Raw genomic sequence first — 8521 nt, forward strand, 5'->3', positions numbered from 1 at the left:
CACACACACACTCGTGCCCGCTCCTTATCCCACACACACACACACACACATACACACACACACATGCCTGCTCCTTATCCTTTCCCTCCCCCATCAGCTCCCCAGATACAGATGGTATGTGTGAGGTGAACCAAGGCCTTAGGACTACAGGCTGGTCCATACTGCTTTTTTTATTTTTATTTTTTTTTTGGATTTTCAAGACAGGGTTTCTCTGTGTAGCCTTGGCTGTCCTGGAACTCACTCTGTAACCAGGCTGGCCTCGAACTCAGAATTCCGCCTGCCTCTGCCTCCCAAGTGCTGGGATTAAAGGCATGCGCCACCACTGCCCAGCCCATACTGCTTTTTAATAATAATTTAAGGACAGCAGCCTTCTGGAGCTTCAGGTTCTACATCCTCAGGTTCAAACAACTACCCAGCAAAACAATTCCAGAAAAAAAAGCTCACAGCCTGCACTGAGCCTATCTCTGTCATTACTCTTTGGAGAGAAGCTTTGGGTTTTCCTCTGAATACTCGAGGACCTGGCCCACCTCAAATCAACTGCCCTCTAGGCTCAGCCCCTCTTCACTTCTGCAGAGAGAGCAGTGCAGGCCTGCACCAAGGGCAGTTGGGGGCGTGTGGGGAAGGCACGGGCACCAAGGAAGGAAGCTGTCAGCTTCTGTTCGGCTGAGCTGGGACACTGCTTTCTAGCAGTCCGTCTTTTAGTGAGTCTGCATGGAAGGTCTTCTGACCTTTGGGGCTTGGTGCTGGATGGGCAGGAGAGAAGGAACCTTTGGGGAACTTGGTCAGACTTTAAGCCATAGGCCCTTTCGGCAGCTGGGGAGTCTGTGACCATTTCTCAAACATACTTTTCATTGTACACATAAGATTGTGCTTGTTTACAAAGGAAAAGAGTAGTGTTTGGAAACTGTCCTTATCCATGAACTTCCCAGAGGTCCTGGAGCACAAGACTCAGGCCAGCAGCCCAGGGTCTCCTTCAACACTCCACGTTCCGCCTCCACTCAGCCAGACCTAGGATCTAGTTTCCTTGAGTTGGTGTGGGAAGGCTCTAAACGGCTTAAAGTCTGCATGACCCTTTTCCCCTGGCCCCAAACGTGCCCCCATTCAGCCCTCCTCCAAATCTCCAGGCAGGCAGGCAGCCCTCCCAGCCTCTCCTCTCCTCAGCCCTGGGGTGCTGAGATGAATCACTCAGCTATGCAGCCAGGCCGGTCCACCTGGGTGCTGAGTGGGAAGGGCTGTCCTTAAGGAGGTGGTTCCCATAGCTGCAGGGCCACCTGGACAGAGAGAGCAGGAGAAACTGGGGGAGAACACTAAGCAAAGACTAAGCAAGCCCTCTGCTTGCTCTGGTGGGTTCTCAGCACATGACTTCCCACTTCAATATGCCAGTTTCCACAAGAATCCGAGAGTGGCGTTCCCTTGTAACAGATAAGGAAATCAGGTACAGTTCCCTTGTCTAAGTCAACAGGCCAGAACAGGCGGGCCAAAAGGATACCATTTGATTTAACAGCTAACAAGATGGGGATATCATTTGACTCCTCCGTCGGAATTGGTCTCTCTCACCATTTGTAAGGCTCCCTAACACCTCCTCTCATCCAGTCAATCCCAGAGCTCTAAAGCTGTTGCTATGGCCTGGCTCTGAGGACCTCTGTCCTCAATGTTAACTTCAGACAGTGGTTTGAGTCACTCTCACACTCAGAGAAAGTGAACACCACTTATCACCCCTTGACAAATAGCAAAAGTTCCATGAAAGGTTTCTGGCTTCATGGAAGGCGAGGGAGCCTGATGGAAGGTTCTAGAAGCCTGGAGCTGCTGTGCTCCCCACCCACAGAGACACCGGACATCCAACACTGCCCTTACACTGGAGCCATCCTGTCCTCTGGGAAGCTCCCTTGCGGTTCCCAGGTGGGTGGGCACCTGCTGGATACCTAATGGGTCCCAAGCTGAACTCACAGACTCCCTCACCCCCAGTAACCCAGCTCCACGTTTCTCAGTGAGGGGCTGGGGATCTAAACCTCAGGCCTGAAGAAAGTGGGACAGTAGGAAAACAAGAGACAGAAGAGGCCATCCCCACAGGACATGGTCTGCCTGCAAAGGAAGCTCTTCTAGAGAAAGGGCCCGGAACTTTAAGTCTGAGGCTCCTTGCTAAAACCCATGATGAAGCTGGGTGTGATGGCCCACATCTCACTTGGAAAACTAAATTTCTGGAAGCCTCAGGCCAGTCAGTGCTACAGGGAACTCTAGACCGGCCTAGGCTACACAGTAAGACCCTGACTTTAAAATAAATAAATGAAATTAATTTTTAAAAAAAAAAACAGAAATCAAGAGACAAAGAAAGAAACAGACAGATACCCCCATCCCTTAAAGGAGTGGTTGAACTATGAAGGCTCTGTCCTTACAAATGGATTCCTGTCCAGCCAAGGTATGAATCAGCAGTAAAGTACCCATCTGGCAAGTATTAGGCCCCTATCCAGTTCCCTCTGCCTCAGCTTAATGCCCATGTGCCCTTACCCTTCCCAGAGCCCCTATGCACTTGAACTTCTTAGCCATAAGATAATCAAATAAACTTCCACTCATGGAAAATCCCTAGCTTCTGGTAATTCTGAGAAGCAAAGCCATCTATGAACTGCTCTATCTCTTCGGAACAAGGCAAAAGAGGTGACTTCTCTTGGTGGCCAGGGTCCCTAGAGAGCTCTGTCTGTCCCCAACAGACATCGCCCAGGTGGGGATAGAGTCATGGTGTGCTGGGGCTGCCGGCAGTTGGGAAGTGTACAGTAACCACTAGTTCCTTCCCTATGACCTCAGGGAACAAACGCCTCCCCAGACTTGGAGCATCCAAGGGTCAAAAGGTACTCTGAGCTGCAGGAAGGCCAGTGCTAAGTGACCCTTGTCCCAGTTGCCTGCTGATTCCCACTGACACAGACTCCCAAGGACAAGCCCCTTCCCAGGATTCTTCCCAGCCTCTTCCCAAGCCACTCTGTACAGTTCTGAGTGGCCACACCCTCAAAGATTCCCTTCTACTCAGTAAGTCTTGGGACCAAAGCCTGTCTTTGCCTCTTTGCTGGAGCCCAGCATCTTTAAAGTTCCTTAAAGGCGACACCACATAAAAACAATGGATGGGCATTGGATGAGCCACCTTGAACATGACCTCCAACCACACAGCAACCACTGTTCATGTTAGAGCCCTGTGGCAGAGAACACTGGAGCTGGCACCACCCTCCCCCCAACCCCAGTGTGAGGCTGAGACCTAAGAGATCTTATAGGGGCCAGCGAGATGGTTCAGCAGGTAAAGGGCACTTGCTGCCAGGCCTGTCAATCTGAGCTCCATTCCGGAACCCACATGGTGGGAAGAGAACTAATTCCTCCAAGTTGTCTCCCGACTTCCCAACGAGTGCAGAGATACACACAATCAATCAATCAATAAATGTGAAAAGGGGGTTTTGAGAGAGATTAACTCTGGCTCCAAGTATGAAAACCTTCTCGATGGGAGAGAAATCTCAGGGAACACGGCTGAGATCCTTACAGGATGGTGATGTGTTGTTGGGTCACCACAGGAGGTAGGGATCCACCCAGGGGTCAAAAGGTGAACCATGGTCTCGTCCTTGTGTCAACGACTGATCTTGTCACTGGTCTAGGTGTGCCAGGCCTCTGTCCATGCTGGCTCAGCGGTGTGCTCAGCGCCTTGCTACCTCAGGCCTCTGTGCATGCTGGCTCTCCTGTCTGTATGATTCCTGAGCCCTGTTCTTTATGCTGATGCTGCCTGGGAGTCCAGGACTTGACTGGACTAGGCTTGAGAGTGTAGAGATAGAAGCCAGCGATGGGGTGCCCACCTAGCATGCACAAGGCCCCGACTCCAAGCTACAGTACTGCAATAGTAATGAAAGAAGACAGAATGAGCGTGGGCTCGGCTCTTCACTGTGAACTCCGGCCCACTTCCAGCTAACAGGTGAATTCTAAAGCTGTCCACAGTTTGAAACTGAAGGTGGCAAGGCGCTGAGCCACACCGCTGTAGCGTTTTCTTGGTGTGGCAAGCCAGGGAACTGTCCCCTTCACAGCCAGTGCAGCCCTATGGACTGGGTCATACACGAACACCAGCCCCTCGATCCCTGCTCATTCGCTTTCTCACTGAGGCACGCGACACCTTCCTTAGCTCACTTCCCAAGGGGAACTTGGTGCTTCCAAGCCATACATCAGAAGGGGGAGCATCAAGATCCCTCACAGTTGAAAGCTGTGCCAGTAGCTGCCATGCTTGGCAGGTTGCTCCTGCAGTCCCCGGCCAGTGACACTCTGCAGTACAAACAGTCCCCCTGCCATGGGACGAACGCCCAGTGAGGTCAGAAAACCTTGTCTGTTCTCAGAACCTCAGAAGGGCCGGACCAGGGGAGGGCTTCTAGATATACTCCTTATGGGCTTCAGGGGTTCAAGAGCCGTTAAAGGAGAATACAGAGTATCACGGTGTCAGCTGGTGACAGTGCACTTTCCCTGGGGACATTTTCATTTCTGCAGGCTCTGTAAGTCAAGACATAGAGACCCACAGTGTGTTGTCTTAGCCTAGTGGTTCAGAATCCAACCCAGAGGCCAGCAATGGTGGGGCACGCCTTTACTCTTAACACTCAGGGGACAGAGGCAGGCAGATCTCTGAGTTTGAGGCTAACCTGGTCTACTGAGTGAGTTCCAAGACAGCTAAGCTACACAGAGAAACCCTGTCTTGAAGAGGAAAAAAAAAAAAAAAAAAAGAATCCAACCCAGGACTTTATACATTCTAGCCAAATATGCTACTAGTGAGCTAACTTCCAGCCCTCATGTTAGACTCTAGTTATGTCTACTTTAAAGCCCTACTCAACCCACTCTGCCACTCAAGCTAACTCTGCGGTGGCTCCAGGAAACACCAGAGTTCTTGTTTTACTCCTGGGTGTGGTGGGGTCACCATGGGTATTCTGTAGCCCTGAGCTATGCCTGGGCCCTTTTTATCATTGTGATAATGGTTGGTTTGAGACAAGGATGTAACTCTCTCTGTGGCCCAGGCTGATATGTAACTCACTGTGTGGCCAGGCTAGCTCTGAACTGGGGGTAATTCTGTCTTAGCCTGCTTAGTGCTGGGATTAGAGTCCTCGCATGCAGTTTTACAGTGGTTCTCTTTCTTCTTTGCAGGGAAAGCCTTGGAATTCAGTGTCACACAACTCGAAGAATCTTTCTACCTTACTAGCCCTCTAGTTCCCAGGAGACAGCAGAGCTAACCATTACTAAGACTGCAGGTGACTATGGCTCATCCTTTCCTCTGACTTCTGCCCACTGGTGGCAACAGACCAAAGGTCTACCAGGCCTTGGTCACCTTCCAGTATGTAGCCCTGGGACCTCCTGAGCCAGCCTCCTGCGGAGTCTGGTTTTTATTAAATAAGGTGACGAAGTCATTAAGTGCCAAGGCAAGAAGAGGCAAAATTCTCTAGAGGGGTCAAGGAAGGAGGGGGCAACCCACCAACCTGTCCCCTGACCTCCTTCGTGACCAGGGGTGGGGGGAGGGGAGGCAAGGCTCCTCAGGATTCAGAGCTGCTGCAGTAGGAACGAGTGGTGGGGAGTTGGGGGGTGTCTCAGCCAGATAATAAGCAATTGTTAATGTGATCCATATGGATCCTGACTGGCCTCTCTGTTTAACAGGATGATAATGGCGGGAGTGAGGGGGAAGAATGCAGGTCTGTAGAGAAGGAAAGGAGCAAAGTCCTCCCTGGACTGGGGGGTGGGGAGGGTCATCAAGGAGGAGGGGAGAAAGAAAGGAGGGGCTGAGCCACTCGGGGGCTCCACCACCCCAGAGGGCAGAGCCTCTTGCCCAAAGTGACCGGATTCCAGGTTTTGCGGGCCACCGGGTCAAAGTCTTCACAAAGCTCCTTTTCCTCACCCAGCCAACATTTATGGGTACCCAAACGGTACAAAGTACACGGTGAGGCATGCACAAGTGTATATATGCTGGCCTCCTGGAGGCAGAGCCTAGTTTGGACCCAGCCACAATGAAAAAGATACAGGTGCAGCGCTAGGAGACCATGGAGGGAGGGGCAAGTGACAAAGCTGGGGACTCTGGGGAGGCTACACGGGGGTTATGGGGCATCCTAGCTGGGCCTTAAAGAATGAGGAGGTTGTGGCAAGACCGGGACAATGGAGAAGGCATTTGGCTGAAGGAACAGCAGGAGCAAAGGCAGAGAGGCGTGAAATTGCGTGGAGAGCCTGAGATTCAGCTATAAAGCTGCAGCCAGGCAGGGGAGGGGAGAGACTCTTGGTCCATGAAAAGCTGTGGCCATGGATGACCAGAAAAGAGGCAGGAATGGACTCTGGAGTACCACACTGGGGCCTGGGTTCCTCTCTTGCCTTCCTATTCCCTGCCTTGATCTGGCTGTGTTCTGGAATTGTCTGACTAGGTCACCCTCATTCTGGCCACTGTCTTCCCCAGAGCCAAAGAACACGCAGGTCCTTGGAGGCCCACCGCATCCCTGGTCATCCAGTCCCCTCTCCTACTCCTAGGGACATTGAGAAAGAGCAACTCCAATCCTGCCTTTCAACTAAACTCCCGTTGGCCCAAAAGGGGCTTCCCTCAGAAGACCATACAGTAAGGGCGTGAGGGTCGCTTCTGGATGCTGCGGGCACCAATGGAATCAAATAGAAATAAATGAAATGGTGCTAAATGCGGGGAAGGGCGATTTACGAGGCCTGTCACGCCGCCCTCCCGGGCCATCCAAGCAAGACCCTCCCCTTTCTTCGGGCGACTGGAGAAGGTCCCCGCCCCGCCCCCCTGCCCACAGCTCAGGGTGGTCGAAAACTCGCTCCTGGAGCACTGCAGATCGGCACCCCCTGCACCCTGTTACGGCTGTCCCTGGGGATGGGACTAAACCCCAGAGAAAGACGTTCGCACCCTGCCTAGGGGTGCTGGGGGGACGGGAGGTTCCGTAAGGATGCTCAGGGGTTCCGGGTGGGATTCTGGCAGGGTCCAAAAGTACCCCGTAGAGTCAGAGGTCTCTGGACTGCTGCATCTCTAGGCCCACTCCAAATACTGGGTGGCTCCAGGGGAGGTGTCAAACCTCAAGAACCGAGAAGCTCCCAGACTGTAAACCTGAAGTGGGAAGGGGAGCAAATCCCCAACCTAGCTACTGGGCTGAAAGCAGGAGCCCGCTCAGCCCCTACTGCCCGGGCGGACAACACAAACATTCTTCCGTCCTCTATTCTCCTCCAAATTAGGTATCCATGGAGACAGGGCCGGCAGCCTGACAGCCCCACGGCCTAATCCTGATTTAGTGACCGTCCCTTTAACAGCCCACCCACCCGCCCACCCACCCCTGCACTCCGGGCCTCAGCGGGGCGCAGGCTCCAGGCTGCTCTCGCTCTCCCCGGCGCTGAACGCTCACAGGCCCTCCGCCAGCGGGAACCACTGGACCCGAGAGGTCCGGGAGGAAGCCGACATCTATTAAGCTCTTACTGTGTGCCCAACAATCTACAGGGGACCCTCTACCAAGGGTCTGGAAGTGGGAATCTCTGCATAGACCATAAGGCTCTAGAAGCGGGGAAGTTTAAGGGGCTCTCGCAAGAGCTGGGAACTCCGGGTAACCAATGGCCCACGGGTGAAAGTAAGCGAAGCTTCGTGGAACACCCCAACTCTGAGCTGGGACTACTGTCCCGTCCTGAGGAGAAACGAAGGGCGTGTGCGTTAGGAGCGCAGAGACCGAAATGGCCTCAGTCTCCTGTCACTGCCCCGTCACGATGCTGGGGAATCTCCAGGCCAGTAACCCAGCCCCCACCCCCTCCCGCACACTCAGGGGCCGCTGGACAAAGACCTGACGGAGTGGGAGGGGCCTGCGGGCCGGCCCTCGGGCTCAGGCCGCGGGATCCTTCTGGGACCCGAACCCGCAAATCCTGGCTCCCACTCCCCAAGCCCGCAGACTCCCCGGAGTCCGCCGCTCACTAACACCACCACCTCCTCGGTTCCAGACCGGCCGGTGAAGCGGGTGCCCGTCGGCGGCCGAGGGGCGATCTCATCGCTAGTCGCCCCCTTCCTCCGGGGAAATGACCCTGGGCTCCGACGCACCCTCTCGAGTCTCTCCCGGCCTTGCCCTCCGACCTCCGCCTAGTTGGGCCCCCTGTCCCTCAGCCCCCGCCCTCCCCGGGCCTCACACGGCCCTGCGCCCGCGGACAAAGCTCTGGACATCGGACCGCACAGTCGCCACCCCCTGACCCCCGGCCCGCCCGCGCGCTCCCGCGCCTGCCCCTTCCCCGGCCTGAGACGCGTACCTCGGCATCCCGGCCGGGTCCTAGGTGAGTGTGCGCGGCCTGGGGGGGCGTCCGGCCCAGGGGCCGGGGCGGGAGCGCGGGCCGGGGGCGACGGGCCAGGGCTGGGGGTCAGCGGCGCTCACCATCCTGGGGCCGCTGCTGCTGCGGCTGCTGCGGCCGCCGCGGCCGGGAGCGGGACTGGACAGTGGGGGTGGCCGGACAAGGGGCGGCCCAGGCTCCCCCCGCAGGCAGGACCCCCACCCCGCCTCCCCTCGCCCGC

The 8521-nt window shown here is 55.1% G+C and overlaps 1 protein-coding gene and 1 long non-coding RNA gene across 2 annotated transcripts in view; one reads left to right on the top strand and one right to left on the bottom strand.

Moving 5' to 3' along the window:
• Fignl2 (fidgetin like 2) overlaps positions 1–8446 on the bottom strand; it is a 28497-nt gene extending 20051 nt beyond the window's left edge. The window contains exon 1 of the mRNA XM_031356152.1: positions 8263–8446. The gene's annotated coding sequence lies outside the window, so the exon portion shown is untranslated. The remainder of the gene's footprint in view (positions 1–8262) is intronic.
• The window catches only part of LOC116079982, a 2286-nt gene continuing 1135 nt past the window's right edge, over positions 7371–8521 (top strand). Inside the window, exon 1 of the long non-coding RNA XR_004114269.1 lies at positions 7371–8286. This is a non-coding gene — a long non-coding RNA (uncharacterized LOC116079982). The remainder of the gene's footprint in view (positions 8287–8521) is intronic.

This window comes from Mastomys coucha, unplaced genomic scaffold, assembly GCF_008632895.1.
Source record: "Mastomys coucha isolate ucsf_1 unplaced genomic scaffold, UCSF_Mcou_1 pScaffold11, whole genome shotgun sequence".
NCBI lineage: Eukaryota > Metazoa > Chordata > Mammalia > Rodentia > Muridae > Mastomys > Mastomys coucha.